The 25947-nt window shown below is 47.1% G+C and overlaps 1 long non-coding RNA gene and 1 pseudogene across 1 annotated transcript; both read left to right on the top strand.

The window, feature by feature from the left end:
• The first annotated feature begins 514 nt into the window (after positions 1–514).
• On the top strand, positions 515–13436 carry LOC129039566 (uncharacterized). Its single transcript, XR_008503341.1, has 3 exons — positions 515–615; positions 5020–5450; positions 12526–13436. It is a non-coding gene; the product is annotated as an uncharacterized LOC129039566 (long non-coding RNA).
• A 2304-nt stretch (positions 13437–15740) lies between these two features.
• LOC129038280 (tubulin beta-1 chain-like) lies at positions 15741–18200 on the top strand (annotated as a pseudogene).
• The last annotated feature ends 7747 nt before the right edge of the window (positions 18201–25947 follow it).

The raw sequence follows: 25947 nt of genomic DNA, 5'->3' as shown, positions 1-25947 counted from the left end.
GGCACCCTGGGATTATGTCAGCCCCGCCCTGCTGCTTGGGCACTGAGCCCTGTCCCTGCCCCATGCCTGCCCCATCCAGAACTAATAGTGTGCCATGGTGCACCATCATGTCCAGAGACGGAGCCTGCTGCCTTCACCCACCAGCTCAAACCACTCAATCCAATGCCTTCCCAATGAATATCTGTGTCTGCCCTTCCCTATCCCTGCGGGCCAGCACCACAGCTAGTCTAGTCTGCTGCCTCTTGATGACAACCTATGCCACGCTGCAGCTGACCATGGATATTTGAAATGGCAAGTGAAGATGTTAATCATTGAGATGGCTTAGATTTGTGTCCCTGCCCAAATCTCCTGTTGAATTGTAATCCCCAGTGTTGGAGGAGGGGACCTGGTGGGAGGTGACTGGATCATGGGGGTGGATGTCCCCCTTGCTGTTCTTGTGTTAGCGAGTGAGTTCTCACCAGATCTGGTTGTTTGAAAGTGTGTAGCAACTCCCCCTTCGCTCTCTTCCTCTTTCTCCTGTCATGTGAGACATGCCTGTTTCCCCTTTGCTTTCTGCCATGATTATAAGTTTCCTGAGGCCTCCTCAGCCATGCTTCCTGTACAGCCTTCAGAATTGTGAGTCAATTAAACCTCCTTTCTTCATAAATTACCCAGTCTCAGGTAGTTATTTACAGCAATCCCAGAACAGACTAATACAACCATACATAATATGACTGGCCACCAACATTTCCAACCTGTTCTTTGCACAGAATATTGCCGAGAAAAATGGCTTTCAGCAACACCCATGAGCTTGAATGTCATTAATATTTATTTCGGAAGAGAGCTGCTCATAAAAGCAAGTGCCTTTCAGCTTCTCAGTAAAGTATAGAGGCAATGTTTCGGTTGGATGGAGATCAAATTGTTAAAGGCGGTAAGGGAGTGGGCTGCCGTGACCCTCATTTCCCTCTCTTACTTAGTCCTTCAACCTAGACCTGTCTCTTGCAACAGGGAAAGGAGAGCAAGTTCTTTAAGTCTCTGTGGCCATCTGCAGAGACCATCACAGGACGGAGCACAGTAAGCAAAGAAGCCACACCAAGATGAATAGACCTTGTGACCCAGAGTCATGCCGGCCCTGGGCCTTGTCCTGGCCAGTCCCAGGGCCGGGGACTGGCAAGGATTCTGCAGAGCCCTTTGCCTATCAGGGGAGTGGGTGGGTTGCTCAGATCCTGACGTTTCTCGAGGGGCACAGGCTCATGGGAACAAGGAGGAGTACTCACTCCTTGCTGTGAGAACAAAAAGCCTGGGAGAAAAGGAAAAGGCAGGGGAGTGAATAAAAATAGAAACAGGCTCAGTGCTCTGACAGGCAAGATCCTCAATGAATCGGGCCCTTCAGTGAGTGGAAATATCTCATTTGAACTAGAATCCCACGGATAAGCTTTGGGGCTGTTTTCGCCACATTAACGCCCTGACAAAGGCCTGCACTATTGTTGATGCAGGAAATGAGAGGCGCTGGCTGGATTCCCCCTTCCTCCCTATTTATGCAGACGGTCCTGGAGGCTGTGTGGTGGTTACCTAGGAAACAGCTTGGATGTGAAACTTCAGAAAATGTGCTATCAGGCAGCAGGGGATGTGATTGCTGATTTTTTGCTGGCATTGTGTGATGCCAGGCCATTTTATTAACCCCTCTGAACTAGCTTCCTCACATGTAAGCAGGAGATAATATCTACCTCTTTGTGTGTGTGTGTGTGTGTGTGTGTGTGTGTGTGTGTGTGTGTAGCACCATAGCTGGTTGTAGAACCCAGAAGACGTTCAATGTAGATGTTTTCCCTTCTCTTCTACCCATCTCACAAGCTTGCTGCACTTAACAGGCACCAGTGAATAAATAGGATATAGATATGATATGGAAACAGCTTTGGCAATCAACGAGAAGTTAATTGAATTTGTGTAACTGGAATTACATTTAAAGCGTAATAAGGAAGTTCCTTATTTGGTGCTAGATGATCAATCTTTTGTAAATTGAAAAGTCATTTAAGATACAAATACTTCTAATTCGTCACTTTGGTAAGCTTAAAAATGTTTAAATGTAGGCTGGGCGCCGTGGCTCACGCCTGTAATCCCAGCACTTTGGGAGGCCAAGGCGGGCGGATCACGAGGTCAGGAGATCGAGACCATCCTGGCTAACACGGTGAAACCCCGTCTCTACTAAAAATACAAAAAAAAAAAAAAAAAAAAAAAAAATTAGCCGGGCGTGGTCGCGGGCGCCTGTAGTCCCAGCTACTCGTGAGGCTGAGGCAGGAGAATGGCGTGAACCCGGAAGGCGGAACTTGCAGTGAGCTGAGATCGCGCCACTGCACTCCAGCCTGGGCGACAGAATGAGACTCCATCTCAAAAAAAAAAAAAGTTAAATGTAATAGTCTGGATGTTCTTTGAATAAGCACAGCCACACAGTAAGGGTTGAGGGGCCTCATAACAAGCACCCCTTTTGGAGTTGAGACCCAAAAGAGAGATGGGTGTGGGAGTCAGATCTAGCAATAGCGAAATGCCTGCATAATCGCTGATGAAATCCATGTTACTGACTTGTGCAGCAACAATAAGCCTTTTAATGTCGCCCTCCTACCCCCGAACTGGAGAGACTTCACACTCCCCCCACAGACAGTGCTGGGTGACTGTGGCCACTGCCGGCCTCAGCACTGAGCTCCCGGATCCGGCTTTTGCTGCCCGGCACAGGAGCCCCAAGCACACGCTGTCTGCAAGCCGACCGTGGTGAGAGTCAGCAGTATAACTAGAGGTTGTTGACCAAGTGAGCATTAAAGACTTCAAAGAAGTCAAAACTAGAAGCTTCCAGTTTAACAAAGCAGATGTTACATGGACCACAGACTCCCCCTTCATATTCTCCCAGCTGCTGGGAGCTGGGGCCACTGCTGGCCCTCAGAGAGCCCCTCTCTTAGAGTCGTCTTCAGCTAAAGTGAGCAGCCCACCCACAGTCACAGCCCCTCCTCAGGGATGGCTTAGTGCAAGTGCTGGGCACTGGGGGATAGTACAAAGATTTAGTTCCCTTGCCTCAGTTTGGGGCATCTCTGAGGGTCGTCTGAGCTCCAGAGACACTTGGGACAGAATGAGACAGTTCCTGGGAATGCACCACCTGACTCCTGGCGTCCCCAGTCCTCCATTCTTCATTCTCTGACATGCTTCACATGCAAATCTCCTTCTGAGTCTGTTTCCCCGGGAACCAACCTGAAACAATTCATTTCAAAGTAACTACATCATGTGTTCAGATTATAAGAAGGCGATGGACTTCATCACATAGAATTGTATCTGGAAACTCATGTTCTTTGGTCATTTTTCTTGATACATGATCATGTTTCTCATTTTTAAAAATTATTATCAGCCGGTTGCGGTGGCTCATGCCTGTCATTCCAGCACTTCGGGATGCCAAGGTGGGCAGATCACCTAAGGTCAGGAGTTTGAGACCAGCCTGGCCAACCTGATGAAACCCTGTCTCTACTAAAAATACAAAAAAAATTAGCCGGGCATGGTGGCGGGTGCCTGTCATCCCAGCTACTCGGGAGGCTGAGGCTCAGGAGAATTGCTTGAACCCTGGAGGCAGAGGTTGCAGTGAGCCAAGATCATGCCATTGCACTCCAGCCTGGGCGACAAGAGCCAAAACTCTGTCTAAAAAAAAAAAAAAACATGAGAAAAATTATTCTCTGCGGAATTCTTATCTATCCAATGTTGGACCTCCAGCCCAGTCCTCATTTTCTTTCTTTCTTTTTTTTTTTTTTTCTGGAAACAGAGTCTTGCTCTGTCACCCAGGCTAGACTGCAGTGCCACGATCTTGGCTCACTGCAACCTCCGCCTCCCAGGTTCAAGTGATTCTCGTGCCTCAGCCTCCTGAGTAGCTGGGATTACAGGTGTGCACCACCACGCCCAGCGAAGTTTTTGTATTTTTAGTAGAGACAGGGATTCACCATATTGGTCAGGCTGGTCTCGAACTCCTAACCTCAGGTGATCCACCCGCCTTGACCTCCCAAAGTGCTGGCATAACAGTGGTGAGCCACCGCGCCCGGCCAGTCCTCATTTTCTTATCAGTTCTTTCCTGTTTTCCATCTCCTTCTCTTCTTACTGCACTTTCTAGGAGACTCACTTGACCTATTTTCCAAGGTCTCCATGTGTTCATTTGTGTTTTTATATAGTTCTCAAGAATTTTCTTTATTCTCCAAATTTTATTTTTTACATCTTCCTATTCTTATTTCATGGATTATCTATCATCTCTTATCTGAGGAAATTCATGAGATTTTCAAAGATGTTTTCTTCCCCCTGCATAATTTCCTCTATGTTTCTCTTTTTACCCCTGTTTGCTTGTTTGTGTGTATATATATGTATATATACACTCAAAATATATATATAATACTCAAAATATATATATATACTCAAAATATATATATACTCAAAATATATATATAATACTCAATATATAATATATATATACTCAAAATATATATATATACCCAAAATATATATATATACCCAAAATATATATATATACCCAAAATATATATATATATACCCAAAATATATATATATATACCCAAAATATATATATATATACCCAAAATATATATATATATACCCAAAATATATATATATATACCCAAAATATATATATATATACCCAAAATATATATATATATATTTTTTTTTTGTTTGTTTTTTTGAGATGGAATCTCTGTTGCCCAGGCTGGAGTGCAATGGCATAGTCTTGGCTTACTGTAACCTCTACCTCCCAGGTTCAAACAATTCTCCTGCCTCAGCCTCCTGAGTAGTGGGGACTACAGGCACATGCCACCACACCCGACTTATTTTTGTATTTTTAGTAGAGATGGGGTTTCACCCTGTTGGCCAGACTGGTCTGCCCTATGATGTCAGGCTCTGTTCATTCTGTTTCTGGAGAATCCTGACTGATGCCTACACCTTTGAAAGGTGACTCTGCCACTCTGTCAGTCAAGAGCTGGAGCCTGTTTCTCTATCTCTTCAACCTAGGTTTGACCACATGATTTGCTTTGGCAGATGGAACGTTAGCAGCTGGGGACCTTTCTGCCACCACAAAAGCCTAGATTATCCTGATGGACGATGGAAGACACATGGCTGTTGTTCTAGCTGACATGAAGCCAACCACTGGACAAGACAGAGAAGCTCTCCTAGAACACGAAGGCCCAAATGAACTGGCCCAGAGCAGAGAAACTGCTCAGCCAAACTGCAAAGCTGTGATTAACAAAGGCTTCATCTTAATCCATCAAATTTTGGGGTGGTTTGTTATACAGCAAACGCTAACTGATATAGTCATTATCATTAGGTCTTTCTTGAGCTGATCATACTCCCCAGCGTAGAATATGCCAATGTCCTGCTCCTTGTTCCTGGCTGCCAGCATTGTAAGAGCTGAGTGGAAGGCTGGGGTTTTCAGCGCTCAATATGTAAGTATTCCCTTCATTTTCCAAGCAAATTAGGGCAATTTATGAAGCTTTAGAGGGCACACGGTGTCCACATAGAAGACTGCTCTCATTTCTGCATCAAGTACAAGTTTGGAGGGTTCCCAAAACCACCCTCAGCTTCAACAATTTGCTAGAAGGACTCACAGAACTCACTGAATGCTGTTGTACTCACAGTTATGGTTTATTACAGGGAATAGAATACAGCTTAAAATCAGCCAAGGGAGGAGACACATGAGGTGGAGACCAAGAGGAGCCCAAATGCAAAGATTCAGGTTGTCCTTTCCCAGTGGAGTCCTACACACTGTTAACTCTGCCCTCAACGGCATTGATGTGTGACAACGTGCCCAGAGCATCACCAACCAGGAAAGCCCACCTGAGCCTTTGGGGTCCGCAGTTTTTATCCGGGCTTGACCACACACCACCCACATGGCTGGCCTTTACTGCCCAGCCCCTCCTGGAGGCAGGGCTAATATTTTTCTTCTCCAGTCCCTGGGAGATTGGAACTGATAGCATGTGGCACAAAGCATGTGTCATGAATCACACTGTTAGGCTGTCTGGTGGCTAACCCCCCCCCAAAGCAAAGACACTCCATTTAGTCAGGACATTCCAGGGGCCTAGAGATCGCCTCCTAGGAGCCAACGGCAGAGGCTGGACCTCTCTTTGGGCAAAATCAATTTTTCACTACATAAGCTACCCTCTGGCATTTGGCCAAGGCTGTCTTATATAGCAAAACAATCGTCTTTGTTTAGGCATCTATAGTTAGTGTAGTGTTTATTAGACAGATAAGCAATAGTGGGCAACTCATCTGTCCTATAAAGCCATTACATACATTTTCATATTTTTATACTGTTAATAATTTGATTACTCTTTTCCTCCCTTGATCTGCTGTTATTTGTACCTTCTGATAAATTTATACTGAGCTATTTAGCATAGAAATTAGGTAATAGTCAGCTAAACCCAGTTCTTCCTCAGGCCAGTCATTTTATTACAACCTGAAGAGGTTTTAACTCAATCTCTCAATACATTTGATCATCAATATCAGGATTATTCTAAGACATGTTTATACAAGGTAGCTGACTCTTATTGGTAATAAGGCCAGTGTTACATCACATCGCAGTATGGTAACCTGAAAAATAAAAGCCAAAAGATATCATCACATTACCAGAGTCCCACTTAGTCATTATCAATTACTCCAGTTTCATCATATCGTATGACCAAAATGTCCATCAATCATCAATCAAATGACCATCAATCATTACATCATATGACCAAAATGTCTCCCAAGTGCTAACACTCAGGTTTGCAGACTTCCATTCGACATGGTCAGGTTCCAAAAGCACATGCAGTCTCAGCAATCCATAGCTCCACCTTTTCAGGCATCAGGTATATAACTGTGGTAAGAGACAGTATCGGCCAGGAACGGTGACTCACACCTATAATTCCAGTGCTTTGGGAGGCCAGTGGGCGGATCACCCAAGGTCAGGAGTTCGAGACCAATCTGGCCAATATGGTGAAACCCCGTCTCTACTAATAATACAAAAATTAGCCAGGCATGGTGGTGCATGCCTGTAATCCCAGCTACTTGGGATGCTGAGGCAGGAGAATCGCTTGAATCCAGGAGGCAGAGGTTACAGTGACCCAAGATCACACCATGGCACTCCAGCCTGGGCAACAAGAGTGAAACTCTGTCTAAAAAAAAACAAAACAAACAAAAAAAGAGACAATATCATCTCTCGCTCAGAGTCTTTCTTGAAGCGCCAATGTAAATATCAGATCTCCCTCATGGCATAAACCATCTATTCATCCCTTTGCTCTTAGCTGCCTTACCCCTTCTCTCTATTTATCATTTTATTTTTTCCAGGGTCCATCTTTGGAAAGGACGTTAGGTTTGGCCACTATGCCGGTATAGACTGCCAGAAGCAAGCATGGCGAAGCAAGGACTTCTCCCTCAGTCCTCTCCCACTCATATTGGATAGGGGCACACAGGCACAGAACTAGTGAGCTCTCCCAACAACCAGGTAACACAGCTGCATTCAACGCTAACCCCAATTTTGCCAGACAGGGTGAAGGCACAGCCCACACCATCAGGCCCCCAGGAATTCTGACACAAAGCTTTAAAGGCCTGGTTCTAGCTTCTTGCTTAGGGATCATCCCTCCTTCTGGCACCTACCATTGCTGCCATGATCCTGGAGCCACTGTATCAGGTAGGAAAAACGGAAGGTGAAGTGACATAGGGAAGAACTGTGTGGTCACATTAGCATTCCCCCATCCCTGCCTCCCCAGATCCCATAGAAAAGTCGAGGACTGTGTCCAGTGTGCACTCTTTTGGGCCCCTCTTGTGGAGTGTGTGCATGAAGGCGTGTAAGCCAGCCCTTCCTGCCTTTATCACTCTGTTTTAGACAACACGTTTCAATTGCTGTTCCACTTCTCTATCAAACTTTTATTCTGAGGGTTAAAGTGTGTTCCAAAGAAATGTAATTGCCTGATCGGTTCATCCTACCTTCTGGCCAGAAAAGCCAATGCACTGAGAACAGCAAGTTTTTTGCAATAGAAAAAGTTTAACGGCTGGGCGCAGTGGCTCACGCCTGTAATCCCAGCACCTAGGGAGGCCGAGGCAGGCGGATCACCTGAGGTCAGGAGTTCAAGACCAGCCCGGCCAACATGGTGAAACCCCGTTTCTACTAAAAACACAAAAAAATTAGCCGGGCGTGGTGGCAGGTGCGTGTAATCCCAGTTACTCAGGAGGCTGAGGCAGGAGAATCGCTTGAACCTGGGAAGCAGAGGTTGCAGTGAGCCAAGATTGTGCCACTGCACTCCAGCCAGCTCAACAAGAGCAAGACGCCATCTCAAATAAATAAATAAATAAATAAATAAATGAGTTTAACTATCACAGGGCTGGCCAAAAGGAAAGAGTTGACTATTCAAATCACTCTCCTCAGAAATTCAGAGACTAGGGTTTTTAAAGGATAATTTGGCAGAGAGGGGGCTAGGGAACAGGAATGCTGATTGGTTGGGTTGAGGATAAAATCACAGAGGGTGGAAGCTGTCTTCCTACTGTTCTTGAGTTCCTGGGTGGGATCACAAAACTAGTTCAGCCAGTTTCCCATTCTGGGTGGTGCCAGCTGGTTCATCAGGATGCAGAGTTTTGAACACCAGTCTTGGGTTTGACAATAGTGATGTTATCTATAGGAGCGATTGGGGAGGTTATGACTCTTATGCCCTCTAGAACAATGGCTGGTTATTGTTTCACTATGCCTACATCTTAGCAGGGTTCAGACCCCTTCCTAATCTTAATCTGTGGCCTTTCATTAGTGTTAAAAAAGCAATTTGATCTTTGAACAAGGAAGCTATTATCATGCTTGCTTTAAGATTAACCTATGAACTAAATTCCTCTCTAGGTTAGCTTAGCCTATGCCCAGGAATGAACAAGGACAGCTTAGAGGTTAGAAGCCAGACAGAGTCAGCTATGTCAGATTTCTGTTACTGTCATAATTTTGCAAATGCAGTTTCAGTGTGATTCAGTGGTCTAAACTGGGGCAATATTTTCAATTCTAGTCCTTTTGTAGTATTTTGAACATCTGCATCTATAACTGGTCAACACCCAGTCCAGAGCAGGTGCCTGTTCCTGTCAGGATCCATTTGTAGACCCCAGGGACCATCAGCATCAGACCAACTTGGCAGCTCTGTGCAGGGCCTTGCCCTGGAGAATCTGCCTCATCACCATCCGCAGTCTCTGCTTCTCTTGCTGGCTGACTGAGCAGCTGGTATTGTGTGCCTCAGAGAGCACAAGAGGAACACGTGTGGATTCAGCCATGTCTACACTGCAGCATCCCCACTACCCCCATCCACTCCTTCCATGAACCCAGGTGGCCACCCAAGCAAGTGCACAGGATACCCACTTGCCAATTCCAACCACTTTCTCATCCTGGAAGGGCGTTCTGATGGGCGCTGACATGTCCTACTTCAACGTAGCCCTCAAATTCTCATAGTGATTTCCACAGGGCTGTGCCCCATATGGGCATCCGTTTAAGAGGCCAGCTTTCCATTGCCACCTGGCTTAGTCTATGGCCAGGCCATTGGCTACTGCCCATGAGTCGGCAAAAACTCAAACAGAGGGGCAAACGGCATGCATCTCAGCCCACTGAGCTGATTTGTTTGTACCTTGTTCAATCAGAATGGCATCTTCCAAATAGGATGCTGTCTGCTCACATTGGAACTGCCATCCATAAACCAAGTAGCTCTTTGTTGATCAATAAAAGTTGTTTATAGGGTAACACTCAACTGGTTATCGGGCCCAGCAGCTCCTCAGGTGGTTCCAAAGTGAATGCTAGGGGAGAAGAGGCTCCTTGCTCACAAGTATCTCCTCCTTGCATTCCCCTGGTACCATGATCCTATATAAACCAATTCCATTTTACTATGGAGCTTTTCTGAGCACTCTTTTCTCCATTAGAGTGTTTCTCTGACATTGTCCAAGACATTCTGAATATTTCAGGTTTTAAGATCAGTTTATGTCCTTCAGTCATAGGGCAGTTTCAATTAACGTCCAGTAGAAGGCGAGTAACTAATTGCCTTTTGAATGGAATTTTCCTAGTCCAAAATCCCAGTAGTCATCACTGGGTGGCTCTCAGAGGCTACTGCCATAAGTTCCAGCCTGCCCTCCACACAGGCACATTGCACAGATAATCTGTCTCCATCATTACTCTAGCAAAATTAACAACCTGCATGGGCTCAGGTAATTTTCTTGATTCCTATTTTTGGCATGTTCAGCCAATATTGGCTGAAGGGTAGATTTACATGCTTAATGTTTTATAATACTAGGTGAGTGAAGCAGTCCCCAGTCAGACTCAATATCCATCCACTTAATAAACTCAGGTAAAGGAGATACCACCACTTCACATAAAGTTATTCAGACAATGCAAATTTCATCCAAACTTTCACTTCATTTCTTCAATATTTCATTCCCATATCCTCTCAGTCTAACTATAGCCCCTTAGAACTTCAATAGGTTTTGGAATCACAGTGCATGGGCCTCCTGTGTCAAGGAGTCCTAGAAATGTCTTCTCTCCACCTGCTGACCATTCACCCACGTGCATGCATACACCCTCAGTTCCCTAGCTGAAGATGGGGCCAAGGGACTCAGGCCCTCTTGTCAATCTTCATCCTGATTAGATTGTGAGACCATTGCCTCAGTGATTCAAAATCAGGTTTCTTATTGTCATCCTTGCTTGCTGACTTTTAAAATTCCTCCAAACTATGAAGCAGAGTTTGTTTAAAGTGAATAAAGCAGATTTATTTAAAGCCCTTCACAGCCGGGCACGGTGGCTCACGCCTATAATCCCTGCACTTTGGGAGGCCGAGACAGGCAGATCGCTTGAGGTCAAGAGTTCAAGACCAGCCTGGTCAACGTGGTGAAACCCTGTCTCTACTAAAAATACAAAAATTAGCTGAGCATGGTGGCAGGTGCCTGCAATTCCAGCTACTTGGGAGGCTGAGGCAGGAGAATCGCTTGAATCCGGGAGGCAGAGGTTGCAGTGAGCCAAGATCACGCCACTGCACTCCAGCCTGGGTGACAGAGCAAGACTCTGTCTCAAAAAAAAAAAAAAAAGAGGCCTTCACTGCTGGGGGACAAGCAGGGGCTCCCATCAGTCCCTACAGTTTCTGAGAGTGCTGCATTAAGGCTTTTGTCTTCACTCCATTAAGGTCTGCTGTATTCATCCCATTAATAACCACTGAAAGATTTCTGCCCTACTAGGATGAGTCCCTTGACTTTCTCCTCTGTCCTTCCCCCATTCCCCTGCACATCTTAGCTATTGGTTGCATCTGCTTAACTGTTCCCTCTGGTAGCAGCACTGACATTAGTGGCTGTAGCTTGGACCCACCTGAATCCAAGCTTAGGACAGCCTCAGGATCCATCCCAATACTCTTACTTTTATTTTAGTTATTACAGATAACAACAACCAAGAGATTGGTACTAGCTTGTTCCTTGTTACTTTTCATTTCCTTATATATCCACTACCAACTCCTCAGAATTGGAGCCATTATTTCTAAATTCTTTTGGTAACTTCTGCCTCCAGCAACTAATTGCAGCACAGCATTATTTCCATACCATTGGCAACCCTGTGGCCATCCAGTAATCAAAGGTTCATCACCTCCAACCCTTTAATCACCCCCAGCCCTTTCCTCCTTCTTCCTCTCAAATCACATGTTTCAGTGAGTCAGGGTGGGGCTAGTGAATCCCACCTATGACACCAACTGTGAAGTGTTTTGGCGACCTGTAATGTCAGAGGGAACAGTCATTAAGACCACTGTTGCTTCTGAAACCAATTGCAAATACAAGGGTCTCCAAGATCAGCCTTAGGTTTGATAATTTACTAGAAGGAGTCACAGAACTTAACTGAAATCTATTATACTTACAGTAATGATTTTTTTTACATGGAAAGGATACAAATCAAAACCAGCCAAGGGAAAAGTGCCTACAGTGAAGTCCAGGGGAGTCAAATGTAGTTTTTTTTGTGGAGTCAGGGCATATTACTTTCCCAATATCAACATATGACAACACACATGGAGTGTTACTGACCAGTGAAGCTCACATAAGCTTTGTTGTTCACAGTTTTGACTGTGGTTTGGATGCATGTTTGTGGATGTCCTAGACTAGGCATCCAAATTCCATCATTTTCACAGGCAGCTACCCCTGGAGCGCCTCTTGATTCTAGGGGTGCACACGACAGGCATGGCCTACCCTCAGGAGGACTGACCCAGGGAGAAGGGTTCATCAGGCATTGGAAGTGGATTCAGAGCAATCTGAGAACAATATTCAAGCACCATAATATTTGGAACATGGTCTAGAACAGGAGTGCAAGCTTTGAGTGAACATGACCTCTTTGATCTACAAATTGTCTCCTATGGGAAGGGGGCTGGACAGGAAAGGAAAAAGCATGCCTGCTGGTTGGAATAGATCCTGTTATTTAGCTAATCCTCTTAGTGCTTTTCAAATATTTAATTAGCCCGCCTTCTCTTCTTAACTACTACTAGATTATCACTGATTTAAGTTTTTCAGGCACTAGACAATCCAAAAGATCTATAAAAACTTTACATCTACAAGCCAAGGCACTGAATCTCAGCCCCAGAAAGAGACTGTGACCTTCCTTCCTCATCAGGATCCCAAGAAGTCATAGAACAAGAGGCTAAGAGGTTGGAAGGACACTGGAAAGTCTTCATGCTGCTGTAGGTCATGGACGGACAAGCTTTGTGTCTGGAGCTGCTGGTAGTGGGCTACTCAGTAAGTTCACCCAGGCTCCCGCATTCTCCATGCTCTGTTTCAGGAAACAACCAGAACTGTGGACAATCTTACCAAAGACACTAGCATCATCACCAGAGAATTAAAGAAATCCAGTGAGTGGCCCACAACAATTGGCTGGCATAGGACATGATCCTAGCTTCCCACAGGGCACTTGGGATTGTGCAATCAGAAGTGACTGATGTGCATATGTTTCCACAGACCTCTCTGATGTCTATGCCATCACCAAAAATATTCAGATTGCAAACCAGGAAATGCATTGAATTGCCACTATTGTCCTTATACTTCCGTTTAAGGACACTCCAGGCCCAAAGTCTCAAGGCCTTTTAGGCTAGCTTCCTTCAAGCCTCAAATCTTGGTTGCTGTCTAATTTAACCTTTAACCCTTTTCCCATTTGCCCTGAGAACACTTGCCGGCAGCACTTCTGGCTGCAGCATTTACCCAAAGATACCTTTGCCAAGAAAGACCTTGCTTTTATTATTACTTTTGCATTTCTCTAGCATATTGACATTGGAAACAAAAGACATCATTCTATTTATAGCATTCTGTTTTTAGTGATGGTAGTTCCATTTACAAAATATAGTAATTCTTGATCGCTGAAAATGTCAGAGCCTAGAAAATGGAGCATTCCTATGCGTGATGTTAACATCATTAAACAACTGTTGGCCAAAGACTCATGTGATGAATCCAATTTTTCTAAAATAAATAGCTCAGATGATTCAGATGATTCTGATATTAGGTCTGTTTAGAAATAAAACTTCAAAAACAGTTTTTATATTTTACTTCCACATTGAAAATCAGTCAGATTTGCTTTGGCCTCAAAGAATGTGTTTATGTAAAATTAAATGCGCACTAGCAGCCAGCTGTACTTTTTTTTTCTAAATGGGAAAATGGTTAATAATAATTATTTTAAACATATGCTAGGTATACCTCTCTTGAATGCTGATCTCTAAAACTCTCTAACACCTGTCATTCTAGAACAGAGTCAGCAGGTGACACAGCTAGATCTTCCAGGCCATTGAGAACATGAAGGCCAGAGCACCCCTGAGACCTAATTGAACCCGCCTCAACCTTACAGTGAAGGTTATTCCATCCCTAATAGCATTGAATACAGTGAAAGCTATTCCATCCCTAATAGCATTGAATACAGTGAAGGTTATTCCATCCCTAGTAGCATTGAATACACTGAAGGTTATTCCATCCCTAGTAGCATTGAATACAGTGAAGGTTATTCCATCCCTAGTAGCATTGAATACAGTGAAGGTTATTCCATCCCTAGTAGCATTGAATACAGTGAAGGTTATTCCATCCCTAATAGCATTGAAGGACAGATTTTGTCTGTCGGAAACAATGAAAGAATAACCACGGGCTCACAGTTGCCAATTTTTTACCAACGACTTTGGCTTGACCAAACTTCAATTGGGCTTTTACCCATAAATCCCAAATGTTGCCTTTCACGCAAGCACTCAGAGGTGCACTGTCTTCCTGAAAGGCTCAGTTGCACAATCAGCTGAGTATAGAGAAAAATATTTCCTGTTGAAAAGACCTGATTTTGCCACCTGTCTACCCATCCACTTGCCCTCCTCCATAACAAAGCTTCTGCAAGTCCTGCTTACCCCACCCTACTAAAGAAAAGCTTTATCTAGTTGATTTTGGATGCACACAGGTTAATAAAACCAGAGCATTCTCTTTATTTCAATAGGCTTTTTGATTATTATTATTTTTTTTTTTTGAGACAGAGTTTCGCTCTTGTTGCCCAGGCTGCAGTGCGATGGCGCGATCTCGGCTCACCACAATCTCCGCCTCCGGGGTTCAAGTGATTCTCCTGCCTCAGCCTCCCGAGTAGCTGGGATTACAAGCATGCGTGACCACACTCAGCTAATTTTGTAGTTTTAGTAGAGACGGGGTTTCTCCATGTTGGTCAGGTTGGTCTCAAACTCCCGACCTCAGGTGATCTGCCTGCCTTGGCCTCCCAAAATGCTGGGATTATAGGCGTGACCCACCGCACCCGCCCTAGTTTCTTATTATCTAAGTCTGGATTTCCATTTTTTTAAGAGACAGGGTCTCACCGTGTTGCCCAGGCTAGATTTGAACTCCTGGGCTCAGGCAACTCTCCCACCTCGCCCTCTTGAAGAGTTGCAAGTCCAGTCAGGTGCCATCACTCCCAGCTTGGATTTGTATTTATCTGACCATAGGGTCATCTGACGCCCACAGGCGAGGGTGTCAGATAAATTGCCCTGATCAGGCACTGTCTAGACATGATGACATATACCATGATGCTCTTGCTGCCCATCCCCAAGGCAGCAGGTGACAGCACTGGGTGGAGGCTATAATTACATTACCAACCCCAGCATGGGAGGCAGCAGTGGGTCTGGTGCATGGGTGGGGGTGGGCACCTGTACAAGGACGTGGTCTCTTTGAGAACCACCATGTTGCCCACCCAACTCCCTCACCCCCTCCCTACTGCAAATTCACAATGGAGCCAGCGCCCTCACGATGGCCAGCTCCTTCCACTGCCGCCCAGAAACCCTCCCAGTCCCTCTGGTGGTCAGTGCCAGCATGTAGATCAGTGGCTTAAACCTACATTGTTGCGGGGGTGCCTGGGGTCTGTGCCAAGAGAGCTTGATCCTTGGAGGCAGCCACAGGTGGGTCCCCTGTCCTTGGTCCTGCCACGACCCATCAATCATCCCGGATGCAATGGCATTCAGCCCTGCCTGGGGTGACAGAGCCTCCCTGTACCCCTTCTCCACTTCTCTACTCTCCCCACCCTTTCCCTAGAAGGGCATCTGCTGTGTCCCCTCCTCCTCCAGGGCCCCTCCCAGCCTTTCAGTCTATCCCCATAATATGGCCGATGCTCTGCGGATTTTCAAGCCCCTCAGCAGCGGCTACTGCAGGAAATAGGGGGTGCAGCTCTTTGCTCTCTGTCTAGCACTTACTAACTGTCTGACCACAAAAGCCCCTGTTCCAAGGACATGGGAGGAGGACAAGGCCATCCTTAGTGACATTCAGGATGCAGAGCCATGGTGTGGTTCTTTTCTCATTTCAGTTTTGGGAGGTCATCAGCGATGAGCATGGGATCAACCCCACAGGCAGTTACCATGGAGACAGTGACTTGCAGCTGGAGAGAATCAACGTGTACTACAATGAGGCTGCTGGTGAGTAGCGGGATGTGTGTGCCCAGGAATCCTTGCTTTCCATGATGTGGGAGATGAAACGTCCTATGAACATGCACGTGACAAAGGAATGCTTCTCGCATATTCATTTCAAATGCCAACTGCTGGAAAAACACGCTTTATGGTTTCCTAAGATTCCTGCCTGTTTTCTCGCTCCGTCGCCCAGGCTGGAGTGCAGTGGCGCCATCTCAGCTCACTGCAAGCTCCGCCTCCTGGGTTCACGCCATTCTCCTGCCTCAGCCTCCCGAGTAGCTGGGACTACAGGTGCCTGCCACCATGCCCGGCTAATTTTTTGTATTTTTAATAGAGATGGGGTTTCACCGTGTTAGCCAGGATGGTCTCGATCTCCTGACCTCATGATCTGCCCTCCTCGGCCTCCCAAAGTGCTGGGATTATAGGCGTGAGCCACCGCGCCAGGCCAGGGCCTCCTTTTTCTTAAAAGCAGAAAACCTCCTCTTCTCCTTTTGTCTCAGATGCTGGAATTGAATGCTGCTGTTGACTCCCTCCCCAAGCACAGGTCTGAGTTAGTTCTCGTTTCCTGCAGGTAACAAATAAGTACCTCGGGCCATCCTGGTGAATCTGGAGCCTGGAACTACGGACTCCATCAGGTCTGGACCCTTCGGCCAGATCTTCAGGCCAGACAACTTTGTGTTTGGTATGTAGTCATGATCACTGGGAACTGGCCAAATGACACACCTTCTTCCTAACAGCCCTGCAAAGCACAGTTCTTAGTGTTCAGTGCCAAGGTGACACTGTGTCCATGGCAGCCCTGAGTCCTGGCCTAGCTCCACGCAGTCCATGGGCGGTCATGGCTCACAGGTCAATGCCAGCCTGCAGAGGGCTGCGGCAGCCCTCCCATTGCAGAGCAGCCTCAGACTGGAAGAGGAAAGAGCAAGGAAATGCTTCAAGGCAGGCTTCATAGGCTATAGGCAACTTGAAAGGACTTCAAAGAGCCAGGGGCCAAAAGCACAGGTTATGACCAGAGCTAGACACATGCTAAGGCCACCTTCTCTGCTGGTCACACTGCCTTCACCTTGCCTGTTTAATTGTACTTGAGTATAAAGAGAATGCCTCTTAAAAATGTATGTATTTCAAAACCAATGAAGTTTTCTAACCCTATCCTCGTCCACAATCAATGGCCTCAGATTTGCTAAACTTACTTCTAACTTTATTATGATCCGAGAGTTTTTTAGAGTGACTGACATAGAAAAATATTTCTGGCCAGGTGCGGAGGCTCACGCCTATAATCCCAGCACTTTGGGAGGCCAAGGTGGGTGAATCACCTGAGATCAGGAGTTTGGGACCAGCCTGGCCAACATGGTGAAACCCTGTCTCTACTAACAATATAAAAATTAGCTGGGCTTGGTCGCAGGTGCCTGTAATCCCAGCTACTAGGGAGGCTGAAGCAGGAAATTGCTTGAACCTGGGAGGCAGAGGTTGCAGTAAGCCTAGATCGCGATGCTGCACTCCAGCCTGGGAGACAGAGCATGACTCTGTCTCAAAAAAAACAAAAAAGAAAAAGAAAAATATCTCTTTAGGTAAAAGAAGAGTATTCAAAAGAGAAGAATCTCCCAGTCTAAGACCAGTCCTACCTTCTCCTCCATAGTCAAAATGACAGATGTTTTAGGCAGGCCAGAGCGGAGCTGGGAATAACTGGGCCAAGGGCCACTACACAGAGGGAGCCGAGCTGGTCGACTCGGTCCTGGATGTGTTGAGGAAGGAGTCAGAGAGCTGTGACTGTCTCCAGGGCTTCCAGCTGACCCACTCTCTGGGGGCGGCACGGGGTCCGGGATGGGCACCCTGCTCATCAGCAAGATCCGGGAAGAGTACCCAGACCGCATCATGAACACCTTCAGCGTCATGCCCTCACCCAAGGTGTCAGACACGGCGGTGGAGCCCTACAACGCCACCCTCTCTGTCCACCAGCTGGTGGAAAACACCGATGATACCTACTGTATTGACAACGAGGCCCTGTATGACATCTGCTTCCGCACCCCGAAGCTGACCACCCCCACCTACGGGGACCTCAACCACCTGGTGTCGGCCACCATGAGCGGGGTCACCACCTGCCTGCGCTTCCCGGGCCAGCTGAACGCAGACCTGCGCAAGCTGGCGGTGAACATGGTGCCCTTCCCCCGCCTGCACTTCTTCATGCCCGGCTTCGCGCCCCTGACCAGCCGGGGCAGCCAGCAGTACCGGGCGCTCACGATGCCCGAGCTCACCCAGCAGATGACATGCCCTTGCCCAGCATCCATACACTAAGAGGAGTGGGGCGGGGAAAGTGAAATGTTTTTCAGCAGCTGCACAAAGAACCAGGACAGCTTCCTGTAAGTCACCAGTGTGATGAGGCTCTCCAGCGGTGACGTAATCAGACCTGCATCATCGCAGCCTTCAGACAAGAACAACTAAATGAGTGAGAGCATCTCTGGCCTTTGCATTCAGCTCTGAATCCAGCGCCTCTCTAGATTACAAAGTATTTAAAATCCTGCTTCATGGTGGGTCCAGTGAGGGACTGGAAATGCTTAGCTAGTGAGGAGAGCACTGCTGCAGCATGAAAATGACAGGAATCTGAATGGCAGCCACAGAAGACAGACATGTTAACTAAGGGGACACAGCAGGGCCAAAGGCTGAAGGCCACTGTCAGTAGATACAAGGACTTTCCCATCAATATTCTTTGTAGCAGACACTGTTGGACCCACCCTTTGCCTTTGGCCGTTGTTTTTCTCAGACCTGCTGATGGCTTCTTACAGAAAAAAACTGTGACCTGCCCCAGGGGTCATTTGTGCAGCAAGGTAAACCTCTTTCTGGAGGCTAAACAGCCAGCTCCCCTCCACTCAGGTGGGGCAACGCAGAGTGAAGTTCTGCCTTGTCTCTGACAGAGGCCCCTGGGTTGAACCCTTGCCACCTGCAGCAGTAACCTGTTCTGAGGCAGCCCCTTAGCTTCCTTGTCTTTCGTGGCTCTGTACCCCACAGCGCTTCCAGTGCTTCCCAGGACAGACACTGCCCTCATCAACTTCCACTCACATCCTAGCCTCAGGGTGTGCTTTGGGGCACCTGACCTACCTCACTCATCAAAGAAGAAATCGTGTACTAGTTTGCTATTGTAATAGGTTACCACAAAGTCAGCAGCTTAACACACCAAGATCACCTTACAGTTTCCGTTGGTCAGGAGTCCAGCAGGGCTGGGAGGGTTGCACTTATCAGGAGCTCAGGGGCCTCTCCCATGCTTGCTCGCGTGCTCAGCAGGGGCTAGGTCCTCACGGTCATAGGCCGAGGTTCCTGTTTTCTTGCTGGCCTTTGACCAGAGGCTGCTTCCTGCTCCTGGGGGCTGCCTTCTGTTCCCTGCCACATGGCCCTCTCCATAGCAGGCTAGCTGATCCTTCAAGGTCATCAGGAGGGGGCCTCTACTGCTTCCAAACTTGAATATCCTCTTTGTCAATGGGTGGAGAAATCCTCTTCTTCAAAAGGGCTCATGTGATTAGGGGAGGCCAATGAGATCATCTCTCTATCTTAAGGTCAGCTGACTTGGAAACTTAACTGCACCTGCAAAATCCTGACACAGCAGTACCTAGATTTATGCTTGATTGAACAACTGGGAAAAGGTGAGAGTTGTAAAACAAAAATAAAATTCTAAGGCCCCCCCAACCATCTGAATGGAACCCTCCTCTCAGCCAAGGTCATTCAAAGTTAACCTGAAAAACTCATTCAGGCAATGATGAGAAGTGGGAGCTGGACATGTCTCTGCATTCCCTCCTCCCTTTTGGAAATGCTGATAGAACAGACTCTTAAAGTCTGATGAGAAACGTTTACAATCTATTCTCTCTGAAGCCTGCTACCTGAAGGCTTCATCTGCATGATAAAACCTTGGTCTCCACAACGCCTTATCATAACCCAGGCATTTCTTTCTATTGATAACTCTTTCAACCAATTGTCAGTCAGAAAACCTTTGAATCTATCTATGACTTGGAAGCCCCCCTCCCTCCAGTTGTCCTACCCTTCCAGACCAAACCAATGTATATTTTATATGTATTGATTGACGCCTTGTGTGTCCCTAAAATGTATAAAAGCAAACTGGACCCTGACCACCTTGGGCGCATGTTCTCAAGACCAAGGTGGTATCATGGTATCATGATACCATGAGGATGGTATCATGGGCCATTAGTCACTCATATTTGGCTCAGAATAAACCTCTTTGAATATGTTACAGAGTTTGACTCATTTTGCCAACAGTATATACCATGAGCCAGGTGAATCTTGGGCCACCTTAGAGTCCTGCCTACCCCAGAATGGAAAGAGCACAGCCTCTGGAACAAGATGAACCTGTGTTCCTAAAGTAAGTTTTTTTTTTACTTCCTAGTTGTATGGCCTTGGGCAAGGATTTTAATCTCTCTGAGCCATAACTTCTTTGTCCAAAAAATAGTGATCATGGTAGCCACTTCAGAAGGCCATTATGAGGACTAAATGAAGTGCACATGTAAATTACTTGTCACATATGTGTGCAATAACCGGCTCTGTAAGGAGCACCTTGTCAAGGGAGGTGTTCAAGGATAGGCTATATAACTTTCCGTCAGGGATTCTGCAAAGAGAAACCATGATAATCTTGGACTATCTTTTAATTTTTTTTTTTTTTTTTGAGACTGAGTCTCGATCTGTCGCCCAGGCTGGAGTGCAGTGGCGCGATCTCTGCTCACGGCAAGCTCTGCCTCCCGGGTTCACGCCATTCTCCTGACTCAGCCTCCTGAGTAGCTGGGACTACAGACACCCGCCACCATGCCCAGCTAATTTTTTGTATTTTTAGTGGAGACGGGGTTTCACTGTGTTAGCCAGGATGGTCTCGATCTTCTGACCTCATGATCCACACGCCTCGGCCTTCCAAAGTGCTGGGATTACAGGCATGAGCCACCGCACCCAGCCGGAATATCTTTTAATGTTTAAATATACAACCTTTAGGTTCTTTACAACCAGGAAAAGTCTGTGACTCCATGTAAACATTCTTGAAAGAGCTTTTCATCAGAAAAAGGCCTTCATTGATTGGTATTAAATTATTTCCTTGGGGCTAGGTGCAGTGGCTCACACCTCTAATCCCAGCACTTTGGGAGACTGAGGCAGGAGGATTACTTGAGCTCAGGAGTTTGCGACTGACCTGGGCAACATAGTGAGTAAAATGTTCTTGAATTGATTCGAACCCCAAGAGTGCACCAACAGACAACACGAGGCGGTGTGGAGACACACACTGTTTTAATGAGTGCCTGGGTGCAGGCGGGCTGAGGCCTAAGATGCCGTCAGCACCAAATGAGGACAGGGGAGGGGTTTTATAGTCTCTTGTAAACAGGAAGTGCGTCAGTCTGATGTAACTGCTACGTGGTACCTGGATAGTCTCTCTCTTGGTCTTCAGCGGATACGTGTCTTCCAGCCAGCTCTCTTCCTGCTTCTGCTATCTTGCTGACACATGCTGCTGGCACAAGGGGCCTTGCACCTTGGGACTGGGCCTGAGAAGGGAGGAGTTATTCATTCCCTTAAGCTTTTAGGCCCCAGGAAGTATCTTTCAGTGAGACCTCATCTCTACAAAAACTAAAAATGAAAATATTGGCCAGTTGTGGTGACTTACATCTATAATCCCAGGTACTTGGGAGGCTGAGGCAGGAGGATCACTTGAGCCCAGGAGTTCAAAGCTGCAGTAATCCATGATCATGCCACCACACTCCTTCCTGGATAACAGAGCAGGGCACTGTCTCTTAAAAAAAAAAAAAAAATATATATATATATATATATATATATATATATATATATATATATATAAGCCGGGCGCAGTGGCTCATGCCTGTAATCCCAGCACTTTGGGAGGCCCAGGTGGGTGGATCATCTGAGGTCAGGAGTTCAAGACCAGCCTGGCCAACATGGTGAAACTCCGTCTCTACTAAAAATATAAAATTAGCCGGGCGTGGTGGTGCATGCCTGTAATCCTGGCTACTCGGGAGGCTGAGGCAGGAGAATCGCTTGAACCCAGTTTCACTTGCGTCTGTGTGAAGAGACCACCAAACAGGCTTTGTGTGAGCAACAAGGCTGTTTATTTCACCTGGGTGCAGGCGGGCTGAGTCAGAAAAGAGAGTCAGCAAAGGGAGATAGGGGTGTGGCTGTTTTATACGATTTGGGTGGATAAAGGAAAATTACAGTCAAAGGGGGTTGTCCTCTGGCGGGCAGGAGTGGGGGTCACAAGGTGCTCAGTAGGGGAGCTTTTGAGCCAGGATGAGCCAGGAGAAGGAATTTCACAAGATAATGTCATCAGTTAAGGCACTAACCGGCCATTTGGATGTGTACCTGCAGGTCACAGGGGATATGATGGCTTAGCTTGGGCTCAGAGGCCTGACATTTCTGTCTTCTTATATTAATAAGAAAAATAAAATGAAATAGTGGCAAAGTGTTGGGGTGGTGAAAATTTTTGGGGGTGGTATGGAGAGATAATGGGTGATGTTTCTCAGGGCTGGGATTAGGGGCGGCATGTGAACCTAGCATGGGAGAGATTAAGCTGAAGGAAGATTTTGTGGTAAGGGGTGATATTGTGGGGTTGTTAGAAGACACATTTGTCATATAGAATTATTGGATACAGTTTTGTATGAATTGAAAAAAGAACGGAATAAGACAAGGAGAAAAACAGGTATTGAAGGACTAAGAATTGGGAGGACCCTGGACATCCAAATAGAGAGTGCCTAAGGCGGTTCAGCATAGCCCTGCCAGCAAAGATTATTTATTTACTTTAAGAGGGAGTTAAGAGTGGCGGTTTGGGGATAGCATCAGGAGATATCAGCTGTGATGGCTTGGAGAAACAGTGAAAACCGACAGTGTAAACAAGAGCAGGGCATTTATGAGTAGTTGAGAACGGTGAATAGGAGTATGACTAGACAGAAGATAGTAGGGATGACAAGTTTTCTGGGGTGCAGTCCAAGTTGGTCTGGTGTCTGGAATGAGACTGGGGCCTAATAAAAAGGAGCGTCTATACAGGAGCTTAAATGTGCTGTACCCTGTAGCATTCTGAGGACAGGTCTGACTTCTGAGAAGGGCAAGTGGTAAAAGTATTGTCCAGTCCTTTTTAAGTTGGTGGCTGAGCTTGCTGAGTTGTGTTTTTAAAAGACCATTAGTCCGTTCTACCTTTCCTGAAGATTGAGGACGGTAAGGGATACAAAGGTTTCACTGAATACTGAGAGCATGAAAAACTGCTTGGGTGATTTGACTAATAAAGCCTGGTCTGTTATCAGACTGTATAAAGGTGGGAAGGCCAAACTGAGGAATTACGTCTGACAGAAGGGAAGAAATGACCACGGTGGCCTTCTCAGACCCTGTGGGAAAGGCTTCTACCCATCCAGTGAAAGTGTCTACCCAGACCAAGAGGTATTTTAGTTTTCTGACTCAGAGCATGTAAGTAAAGTCAATTTGCCAGTCCTGGGCAGGGGCAAATCCCCGAGCTTGATGTGTAGGAAAGGGAGGGGGCCTGAACAATCCCTGAGGGGTAGGAGAATAGCAGATGGAACACTGAGAAGTGATTTCCTTGAGGATAGATTTCCATGATGGAAAGGAAATGAGAGGTTCTGAGAGACGGGATAGCGGCTTGTAACTTACACGGAAGAGGTTATGAAATGATGACAGAATAGAATGGGCCTGTGAGGCTGGAAAAAGATATTTTCCTTGGTCTAAGAACCATTTGCCTTGTGTGGGAAGAGACTGATAGGTGGAAGTTTCAGCAGGGAAGTGAAAGTGACTGATGTGTAGGAGGAAAAACTGGCCATAACAGAAGTTGGAAAGCTAGCTGCTTGTCTAGCCACCTTATCAGCATAAGCATTTCCTAGAGCAATGGGTTCTCGGTCTCACATGACTTCAAGAATGAAGCCGCAAGCCCTCTTCGTGAGGGTTACAGCTCTTAAGGCGGCGCATCTGGAGTTTGTTCCTTCTGATGTTCAGACGTGCTTGGGAGTTTCTTCTTTCTGGTAGATACATGCTCTCGCTGGCTCAGGAATAAAGTTACAGATCTTCATGGCGTTACAGCTCATAAAAGCAGTACAAACCCAAAGCACAAAAAAACAAAGCTTCCACAATATAGAAGGGAACCGAAGCAGGTTACCACTGCTAGCTCGGGCAGCCTGCTTTTATTCTCTTATCTGGCCCCACCCACATCCTGCTGATTGGTAGAGCCGAGTGGTCTGTTTTGACAGGGCGCTGATTGGTGCGTTTACAATCCCTGAGCTAGACACAAAGGTTCTCCAAGGCCCCACCAGAGTAGCTAGATACAGAGTGTCGATTGGTGCATTCACAAACCGTGAGCTAGACACAGGGTGCTGATTGGTGTGTTTACAAACCTTGAGCTAGATACAGAGTGCCGATTGGTGTATTTACAATCCCTGGGCTAGACATAAAGGTTCTCCAAGGCCCCACCAGAATAGCTAGATACAGAGTATCGATTGGTGTGTTCACAAACCCTGAGCTAGACACAGGGTGCTGATTGGTGTGTTTACAAACCTTGAGCTAGATACAGAGTGCCGATTGGTGTATTTACAATCCCTGGGCTAGATATAAAGGTTCTCCACGTCCCCACCAGACTCAGGAGCCCAACTGGCTTCACCCAGTGGATCCCACACTGGGGCTGCAGGTGGAGCTTCCTGCTAGTCCCGTGCGCCATGGGCCCGCACTCCTCAGCCCTTGGGTGGTCGCTGGGACTGGGCGCTGTGGAGCAGGGGGTGGTGCTCATCCGGGAGGCTCAGGCCGCACAGGAGCCTATGGAGGGGGTGGGAGGCTCAGGCATGGCAGGCTGCAGGTCCCAAGCCCTGCCCCGTGGGAAGGCAGCTAAGGTCCGGTGAGAAATCGAGCTCAGCGCCGGTGGGCTGGCACTGCTGGGGAACCCAGTACACCCTCCGCAGCCGCTGGCCCGGGTGCTTAAGCCCCTCATCGCCCGGGGCCGGCAGGGCCGGGCAGCTGCTCCGAGTGCGGGGCCCGTCAAGCCCACGCCCACAGGGAACTCCAGCTGGCCTGCAAGCGCCGCACGCAGCCTTGGTTCCCGCTCGCGCCTCTCCTTCCACACCTCCCTGCAAGCTGAGGGAGCCGGCTCCGGCCTTGGCCAGCCCAGAAAGGGGCACCCACAGTGCAGCGGTGGGCTGAAGGGCTCCTCAGGTGCCGCCAAAGTGGGAGCCCAGGCAGATGAGGCGCCGAGAGTGAGCGAGGGCTGTGAGGACTGCCAGCATGCTGTCACCTCTCAATCTGACGCCTTTTGATGCCTCTTGCAGTGAATGACTCCAGCTTCCTTTGGAAATAAAGCGGCCTTGAGCAGAGTTTTTATTAAAGAGGCATTAATGGTGCAGGACTCTTGCGTAGTGAGAAAACCTCTTTCAGCCCATATAACTGTGTGGTGGTGCAGAATATGGAAGGCATATTTAGAGTCAGTATAAATATTAATGCGTAGTCCCTTTGCAAGAGTGAGGGCCCGAGTTAAGGCAACTAGTTCGGCTTGCTGAGAGGTAGTGGAGGGGGGCAGAGCGGTAGCCTCAATGATAGATGTGGAAGATACTATTGCATAGCCTGCCTTTGCTGGTGAGTGGCGATTAGGCCTGGTGGAACTGCCATCAATAAACCAAATGGGATCAGGATGAGGAACAGGGAAGAAGGAAATATGGGGAAATGGGGTGAATGTCAGGTGGATCAGAGAGGCAGTCATGAAGGTCAGGTGTGGTATCTGGAATAATGTGGGAGGCCAGATTGAAGTCCGGGCTAGGAACAATGGCAATTGTGGGAGAATCAACAGACTGAGTACAGCTGAAGGAGCTGGGGAACAGAAAGTATATGGTCAGATGTGAGGAAGAAAATAGATTTTGGAAGTTATGAGAGCTGTAAAGAGTGAGTTGAGCACAGTTTGTGATTTTGAGGGCCTCTAAAAGTATTAGGGCGGTAGCAGCTGCTGCACGGAGACATGATGGCCAGCCTAAAACAGTGAGGTCAAGTTGTTTGGACAAAAAGGCTGCAGGACGTG

Source organism: Pongo pygmaeus, chromosome 5 (assembly GCF_028885625.2).
Source record: "Pongo pygmaeus isolate AG05252 chromosome 5, NHGRI_mPonPyg2-v2.0_pri, whole genome shotgun sequence".
NCBI classification, from domain to species: Eukaryota; Metazoa; Chordata; class Mammalia; order Primates; family Hominidae; genus Pongo; species Pongo pygmaeus.
Note: the sequence above shows the minus strand (reverse complement) of the source record. Positions and strands in the feature narration are given on the sequence as shown.